Source organism: Hevea brasiliensis, chromosome 10 (assembly GCF_030052815.1).
Source record: "Hevea brasiliensis isolate MT/VB/25A 57/8 chromosome 10, ASM3005281v1, whole genome shotgun sequence".
Classification (NCBI taxonomy): Eukaryota; Viridiplantae; Streptophyta; class Magnoliopsida; order Malpighiales; family Euphorbiaceae; genus Hevea; species Hevea brasiliensis.
Genome location: NC_079502.1, coordinates 71,700,110 through 71,708,760, shown reverse-complemented (window position 1 = coordinate 71,708,760; position 8,651 = coordinate 71,700,110).

The window sequence follows — 8,651 nt, the reverse complement described above, 5'->3', positions numbered from 1 at the left end:
CAATAGTGTAATGACCATAACTTGGTCTACTTAACTCGGATTGACCTGAAATTTTGTACCGCGTGCAATAAGACCTAGATCTACAAGTTTGTAGTTTCGACCGAGACCCGAAAACCGAGGGAACTAGATCGTCCGGTTAGGTCAAACCAGTGTTCCGGAATCCAGCAATTTGCATTAAAATGCACTAAACAAGGAAATGACTTTGGTAAAACGTACCAAACCTAAAACCCTATCGAATGTGACATATTAACGACACTAAAACCTAATTTACCTAAAACGCAATGAGGGTCGGTATATTAGGTGATTAAGTGAATAACTGAGTTCAGTGCATTATTTACCAAACACCATCGATAGAGACAGTTTAATTTAGTACTGAAACACTTCAAATTGTGTTTCTCAGTTAACAAGGACTCAAAGAAAGGGAAGGAAACACTGAGTCCAGATCAGGGAGACAGTCATCAGAGGTTTGTGCACAACTAGTTTTTAACTGATTTTGTTTTGAATATTTCATATGATTAAATGACATATTTTTCTTATGTATTATGTTTAACAAGCATTGGATTTAATTCAATGATTATTGAAATTGTTATAGTATGTATGAATTTAGCTTTGTGAAATGGTATTTCCACAATTATTAAGCATTGTTATGGATTGAATAAATTATGTTTTGGAAAATTATGATAGAACATGTTTTGAATTGTGCTGGTAATTTTCATGGAAAAATGCAAATTTATGATTTGAATTGTGATGAGCATAAAAATTATTGGATATTAGAATTGACTTTGAATCGAATTATATTGTGATTTATGCTCACTAAATGGATTGTAATATTGTTTTATATCTCACTATAGATGCTTGACTAGGTTATTACCCGTCTCTCTCATTTGTTGAGAAGACAATGGAGTGAGTTGTGTTTTGATTACCATGGTACGTGCACAGGCTTAGATTTTCCTCTGATTTGAGGTTAGATCCAAGTTTAATTTATCGTTATGGCCCTTGCGGAAGATTCATTATTGTGATGGTACTGTGCACGATGATTCGACCTCCCCGACCATAGGGAGTTAGAGTCAGATTCGACCTCCCCGACCATAGGGAGTTAGAATCACATCGAATATGGCCCTTTCGGATTAGTCCTGCATAGTTAGTGAGATAAAGATTGATTTTTGAGATACAAAATGACTTTTGAGATACAGTATGATTTTTGAGATACAAAATGATTTTGAGATACAGAATGGCTTTTGAATGGTAAGGAATGGTGATTTCAATTATGGTTTGTGTGTAATTGATTTTGTTGGAATTACTTAAATGGATAGTCAAGATATGATAAATTGAATTTTGTGCTCCAAGTCATTTATACAAATGATTTACATTATTGGCAATGAGTATTTTGAGTTGTGAAATTTGATCGATTCGATTCTCAAATTATTTATCAGAAATTTGTCAATGTATATTGTACTATGTTTTAAATTATAGTTGTGCACCACTGAGTTCACCACTCAGCGATAGCTTTGTATGCTGTCGCAGGTAAGAAGAGCATAGAGCAGTAAGTAAATTTCGTTGAAGATATATTCGGATAAGCTCCAGGTATATCATAGGTATACCCATGTACATAGGTTTTGATGTAAGCATGTAATAATATGTATGTAAATTATTTGAGCAGTTGTATATAAAACTCTTGTAAAATATTTTGGTATGTAATCAAATGTAAATTATTGTAAATGTAAATTTGGGATTTCAATTATCTGAATAGTTTGTAATATACATTTTGAGTCTTGAAATGAATGAGATATTTCTTTATGATGGGATTAGTTTGAAAATGAATTGATTGTGTATTGAGAATTGAATTGTGAATTGAATTGAAGTTACTGAAGTTGTATTTGAGAAAACATATTGGGAGCATTTTTCTTTTGCAGGATTGAAGAACTGTTTTCTCAAAATACAGCCGGCACTTTGCCGAAATTTTGAAAAAAATTTTATAACACCAGATTTTAATCGATGATTTAAATTGCACGAAATTGTTTTAAAATCCCTTGTAGTATATCTAATGGGTTATCGGTAGGCGAAGTACGGTAATTCATTAGGTGTACTACGGGATCATGTTACATCTTACAGAGGAGTAGGGTGTGACACGTTGAGCAGTTTGTATTTAAAAACCTTGCATTGCTATCACATTTTGAGTTTGTAATTATTTTGTATTTTACTTTGAGACTTATGAAAATGTAACTTTTGCAATATTTAGTCTATCATTATTTCTAATGAATGTTTGCATGGAATTTTAACTATTCTCATACGATTTTCCATAAAGAATTGATAAGATAAAAAGCTATGGTTTGTTTTAAAATCCTTTGTAGCATAACTAATGGGTTATTGGTAGGTGGAGTTCGGTGATTCATTAGGCATGCTACGGGAACATGTCATGCCTTACAAGGGATAAGGTGTGACATGTTTTAGTGGTATCAGAGCTTTGGTTTTTATACAAGTTTTGAAATTGCATGTTTGAAAATTTTTAATAAGTACAACTGCTCAATTGTCATTATTGATACATATAGTGCATTACATCATAAATATGGACTAATGGAAGGAAATCTCCTTGTGTTGGTTGCTCAGGGAGTAGAATTCCTTGTGATTCAATATGGAAGAGGGTGATCACACGGTAGAGCAATCAGTAGTAGCTGAGGTACAAGGGGAAGCCCCAGCTCCTCAAAATGCCAGTGGATCGGCTGCACCAATCCCACCCATGCAGTTTCCTGCTCAGTTTGCTCAGCAGATGGCTGCACTATTTCAGCAAATGGCTGGCAATATACCAGTCCAAGCTCCTGTGCAAGCACCTCTAGTGCAACCACCATCCCCAGCCAGACAATATGACAAGTTAATGAAGTATGGGACAACAGAGTTCAAGGGTACAGTGGACCCATTGGAAGCTAAGCAATGGTTAGAATGGATGGAGAGGGTTTTCAAGAAATTGCACTGCACAGATGTGTTGAAGTTTGAATATTCAATTTCCTTGCTGCATGGAGATGCATATGAGTGGTGGAAAACCATTCTCCACAGTTTGGCTGAGCCGCCAGTGCTGACATGGGATGACTTTCTAAGGTAGTTTAGACAGAAGTATGTTCCTGATGCCTATGTGGATATGAAGCTATAGGAGTTTCTTAGTTTGATGCAAGGGAACAAGACTATAGCCGAGTATGAGGGAGACTTTTCTTGCCTCAGCCATTATGCTGGAAGCCTACTCACTACCAGTAGAAACAGATGCAAACGGTTTGAGGCTGGTTTGAGGCCTAGTTTGAGATTACAAGTGGTTGGGTTTCGACATGACAACTTCTCTGGGTTGATATCATAGGCCCTTGAATTAGAAAGGATAGAACTGGAAGGGGCATTTGAGAAGGTAATCATTGAAAAAGAGAAGAGCAGTAAGCCTACAGGTCAAAGTCCAAGTGACAATTCGGGTAAGAGGAAGAGCTTTAGGGGACCAAGTAACAAAGGATCTAGTAGGGGAAGATTCTCAGGGCAGAAGCCACCTAGATCCGGACAGCAGACCTTTAGGGGTTCCTTTCCTACCCGTGCTTGTGAAACTTGTGGCAGGACTCATGGAGGAGTATGTTATAAGGCCATAGGAGCCTGTTACAACTGTGGTGGAAGTGGGCATTTTGCTAGAGATTGCACTAGTGCCTGCAGATCTAGACCGCCTACTACCACTCAGGGATCTGTTCAAGGTTCTGCTTCTAGAGGACAACAGACAACTAGTAGAGGCAGAGGCAGGGGTAGAGGTAACACTTCTGGTAGTCAGGGCACAGTGAGCCAACCAGAGCAGAGTGGTGCACCAGTCAGGGTGTACACCATGTGCCAGAGGGATGAAGCTGAGACATCAGATGTTATGGCTGGTACTTTCTCCATTTTTGATAGAGATGTATATGTGCTGTTTGACCCTGGTTCTACACATTCTTATGCTAGTGTCAGTATTGCGTGCTCTATTGCTATTCCTTATGTGAAATTGGATTATGATGTGCTAGTGACTAGTCCTTTAGGACAAGAGGTTAGGGTGAACAAATTGTATAAGGATTGTCCTTCGGTGATCCAAGGACATACATTCCTGTCAGACTTAAATGACATGCCCTTCCGAGATTATGATATCATCTTGGGCATAGATTGGTTAGCCAGGCATCACACCATGATCGACTGTAGACTGAAGACAGCCACTTTTGGTCTTCCCGAGTATGCAGATGTAGTGATACATGGGGAGAGGCAGTTATTGCCATCCAACATCATTTCAGCTGCACTTACTAGAAAGATGATTAGAAAGGGATGTGAAGCTTATCTAGCTCATGTGATAGACACCCAGGTGGGGAGTCCAGATCTTAAAGATATTCCTACAGTATGGGATTTTTCTGAATGTTTTTTCGAAAGAATTACCGAGATTGCCTTCGGAAAGAGAGGTGCAATTTGAAATTGAGACTATGCCTGGTGTGGAGCCAATCTCCATCACTCCTTATAGGATGGCACCTGCTGAGTTGAAAGAGCTGAAGGTACAATTGCAGGAATTGTTAGATAAGGGTTTCATCTGCCCTAGCGTGTCACCTTGGGGAGCACCAGTATTATTTGTGAAGAAAAAGGATAGTACTCTCCGTCTATGCATAGACTACAGATAGTTGAATAAGGTGACCATAAAGAATAGATATCCTCTGCCACGGATTGATGATTTGTTTGACCAGTTAAAGGATGCAACTGTATTCCCCAAAATTGACTTGAGATCGGGCTACTACCAGTTGAGGGTGCAGGAGCAAAGTATTCCTAAAACTGCCTTTAGGACTCGGTATGGCCACTATGAGTTCTTGGTAATGCCATTCGGGTTGACTAATGCTCCAGCTGCTTTTATGGGCCTAATGAACACTATCTTCAGGCCATATTTGGACCAGTTTGTTGTGGTGTTCATTGATGATATTTTGGTGTACTCAAGAATGCAGAGGAACACGACAAGCACTTGAGGATAGTATTGCAGACTTTGAGGGAGAAGCAGTTGTATGCCAAACTGTCGAAATATGAGTTTTGGCTAAAGGAGATTTCATTTTTAGGGCATATTGTATCTGCAGAAGGTATCCAGGTGGATCCAAGCAAAGTTGAAGCCATTCTTAATTGGAATTCACCCAAAAATGTCACGGAAGTTCAGAGTTTCCTTGGTTTAGCTGGGTATTATCGAAGGTTTGTGAAGTGATTCTCCATACTAGCATCTCCATTGACCAAGCTACTTAGGAAGGATGTAAAATTTTGGTGGACTGATCGATGCCAGGAAAGTTTTGATGAGTTAAAGAGGCATTTAACTGAAGCTCCAGTTTTAACCTTGCCCACTTTGGGTAAGGAGTATACCATATATAGTGATGCTTCTCATAACGGATTAGGTTGTGTGTTGATGCAAGATAGAAACATCATTGCCTATGCTTCACGCCAGCTTAAACCGCATGAGAGGAATTATCCTACACATGACTTGGAGCTAGCAGCCATTGTCTTTGCCTTGAAGATCTGGAGACATTACTTGTATGGGGAGAGATGTTATATATACACAGATCATAAAAGTTTGAAGTACTTGGGCACACAAAAGGAGTTAAATTTGAGGCAAAGGAGATGGTTAGAGCTGATAAAAGATTATGATTGTTTGATAGACTATCAGCTTGGAAAAGCTAATGTTGTAGCTAATGCTTTAAGTCGCAAGACTATGGCTGGTTTGAGGGTTTCTCCTTTGTCCATGGTGCGTGAATTAAGGGCATTGCATGCTAATTTGGAGATTAATGAAGATGGGCAGATGGTAGATACTTGGCAAGTGAAGCCAATGTTGGCAAAACAAATTAAAGCAGTTGCACAGAAGGATGATAAGTATGTGAAGTTGATGGAAGAGGCTCGGGATGGCAATAAACCAGAATTATCAGTAAATGATGAGAGCTTGTTATTATATAAGGGCAGAATGTGCATTCCTGAGAATGTTGAACTGAGGCAGACTATTTTAAAGGAAGCACATGATTCACCTTTTGCAATACACCCTGGTGGAACCAAAATGTATAGAAGTGTGAAAGAGCACTATTGGTGGAGAGGAATAAAGAAAGACATTGCAGAATATGTTGCCAAATGCCTAACTTATCAGCAAGTAAAGGCAGAACACCAAGTGCCTGCAGGGTTGCTACAGCCATTGCTAAATCCCTAATGGAAATGGGAAAGAATCACTATGGATTTTGTGACAGGACTTCCACGTACACAAAAGAATCATGATGCAGTTTGGGTTATTGTTGATAGATTGACCAAGTCTGCACACTTTTTGCCAGTGAGAATGGATTACAACCTGGAAAGATTGGCCAAACTATACATTGATGAAGTGGCGAGGTTGCATGGAGTGCCAATGTCTATTGTGTCTGATAGAGATCCTAGGTTCACTTCTAGATTCTGGTGTAGTCTCCAAAAAGCCCTAGGGACTAGATTGAACTTTAGTACAGCATTCAATCCACAGACAGATGGCCAGTCTGAAAGGATCATTCAGATTTTGGAGGATATGCTTCGGGCTTGTGTGATTGAGTTTGAAGGGAGTTGGGACACACACTTGCCTTTAATTGAATTTGCCTACAACAACAGTTATCAGTCAAGCATCGGAATGCCTCCATACGAAGCACTTTACGGCAGGAAGTGTAGAACTCCTTTGTGTTGGGATGAAGTGGGCGAGAGGAAGTTGATTGGTCCAGAATTAGTGCAACAAACAGAAGAAAAGGTTAAGCTCATTAGAGACAGACTCAAAGTTGCAACGGATAGACAGAAGTCCTACATTGACCTAAAGAGAAGAGATATTCGGTATAGTGTGGGTGACAAGGTGTTCCTGAAAGTTTCCCCATGGAAGAGGATCATGAGGTTTGGTAAAAAGGGAAAACTAAGTCCTCGCTTCATTGGGCCGTATGAGGTTCTGGGAAAACTAGTCATACCCCTGTAATTTTCTTTTGATGTATTTTGTACCTATATGCATGGATGTACGGACGTTGAGCAGTTTGTATTTAAAAACCTTGCATTGCTATCACATTTTGAGTTTGTAATTATTTTGTATTTTACTTTGAGACTTATGAAAATGTAACTTTTGCAATATTTAGTCTATCATTATTTCCAATGAATGTTTACATGGAATTTTAACTATTCTCATACAGTTTTCCGCAAAAGAATTGATAAGATAAAAAGCTATGGTTTGTTTTAAAATCCTTTGTAGCATAACTAATGGGTTATCGGTAGGTGAAGTTCGGTGATTCATTAGGCATGCTACGGGAACATGTCATGCCTTACAAGGGATAAGGTGTGACAATGAGTATTACCAGAATCTAAATAATAAGAGATAGACATACCTTCCAAAGGCTTATCCTTCTTTTTCTTCACAGATTCTAAATACTCAGGGCAATTCCTCTTCTGATGCCCTTCTTTTTGACAATGGAAACATTTTCCCTTGTCTAAAATAGGTTTAGATTTCTTCTTTTTTTTGTTTGGTTATTCTCCCAGATGGACTTGGAATAAAAGGTTTCCTTTTCTTGTTACTTTTTTTTCTTCTTGGACTTTCTAACAGAAGAAGATGAGGCAACTAAAGTAACCTCCTTTCCTTTATTACCTAGCATGTTCTTTTGGGCTATCACTAGCAGGTTCAACAACCTAGCTAAAGTGCACTCCTATTTAGTTATATGGAAATTAGTAACAAAAGATCTAAATGAATCAGGCAGGGAGAAATTCATTTGTAATTGGAAGTCCATGGAAAAATCAAGATCCTCCAGCTGTACAATAAGCCAGATCATCTTATGGACATGGTCACCCACATTCTGTCCCTCAATCATCTTCATTCTTAACAGCTGTTTAGATATCCCATATCTTGCATGTCTACTATGCTCACCATATAACTCTTGCAAGTGAGTGAGCATGTCTGATGCACTTTGCATTTTCTCACACTGCTTGTGCAATTCATTTATCATGGAAGCCAGCATATAGCATCTAACACTCATATCTGTTTGCTTGGTTTTACAACCTCGCAAGTGCACTGTCACACCTCACCCCTCTGTAAGGCATGACATGATCCCATACAATACCCAATGAACTACCGAACTTCACCTACCGATAACTCATTAAGCATCCTACAAGAGATTTAAAACCATTTTCTTACATTTTGGAATTGGTAAGCATTTTGGTAGGAATTAAAATCATTTATTCAAAGTTTTAAAACTACTTAAAATTTTTGTCTCATTACATTTTTTCGCAAATTTTATAAAAATTTCGGCAGAGTGCCATCTGTATTTTGAGAAAACAGCTCTTCAAATACCTGAGAAAAACACTTTCAATAAATTTTTTCACAACTCCCAACCCAAATCAACTCAAAATTCTCAAATCAACCACTTCAAAATAATTCCATCAACATTGCATTCAATAAAGCTAATTTATATTCACAAGTTTAATTTACAGATATAAAATACAAAAATAATATTATTATAATTTATAAATACAACTACTCAACTTTACATTAATACATATGAACAATATTTATTTAAATCAAACTAAATTACATTGGGTATAAAATAATACCCGTACAAAATCAGCGAAGGCTTTTCCAGTTCAGCAGCTCACTTTGCTGCTTTTTCCTTGCTCCTATCTGC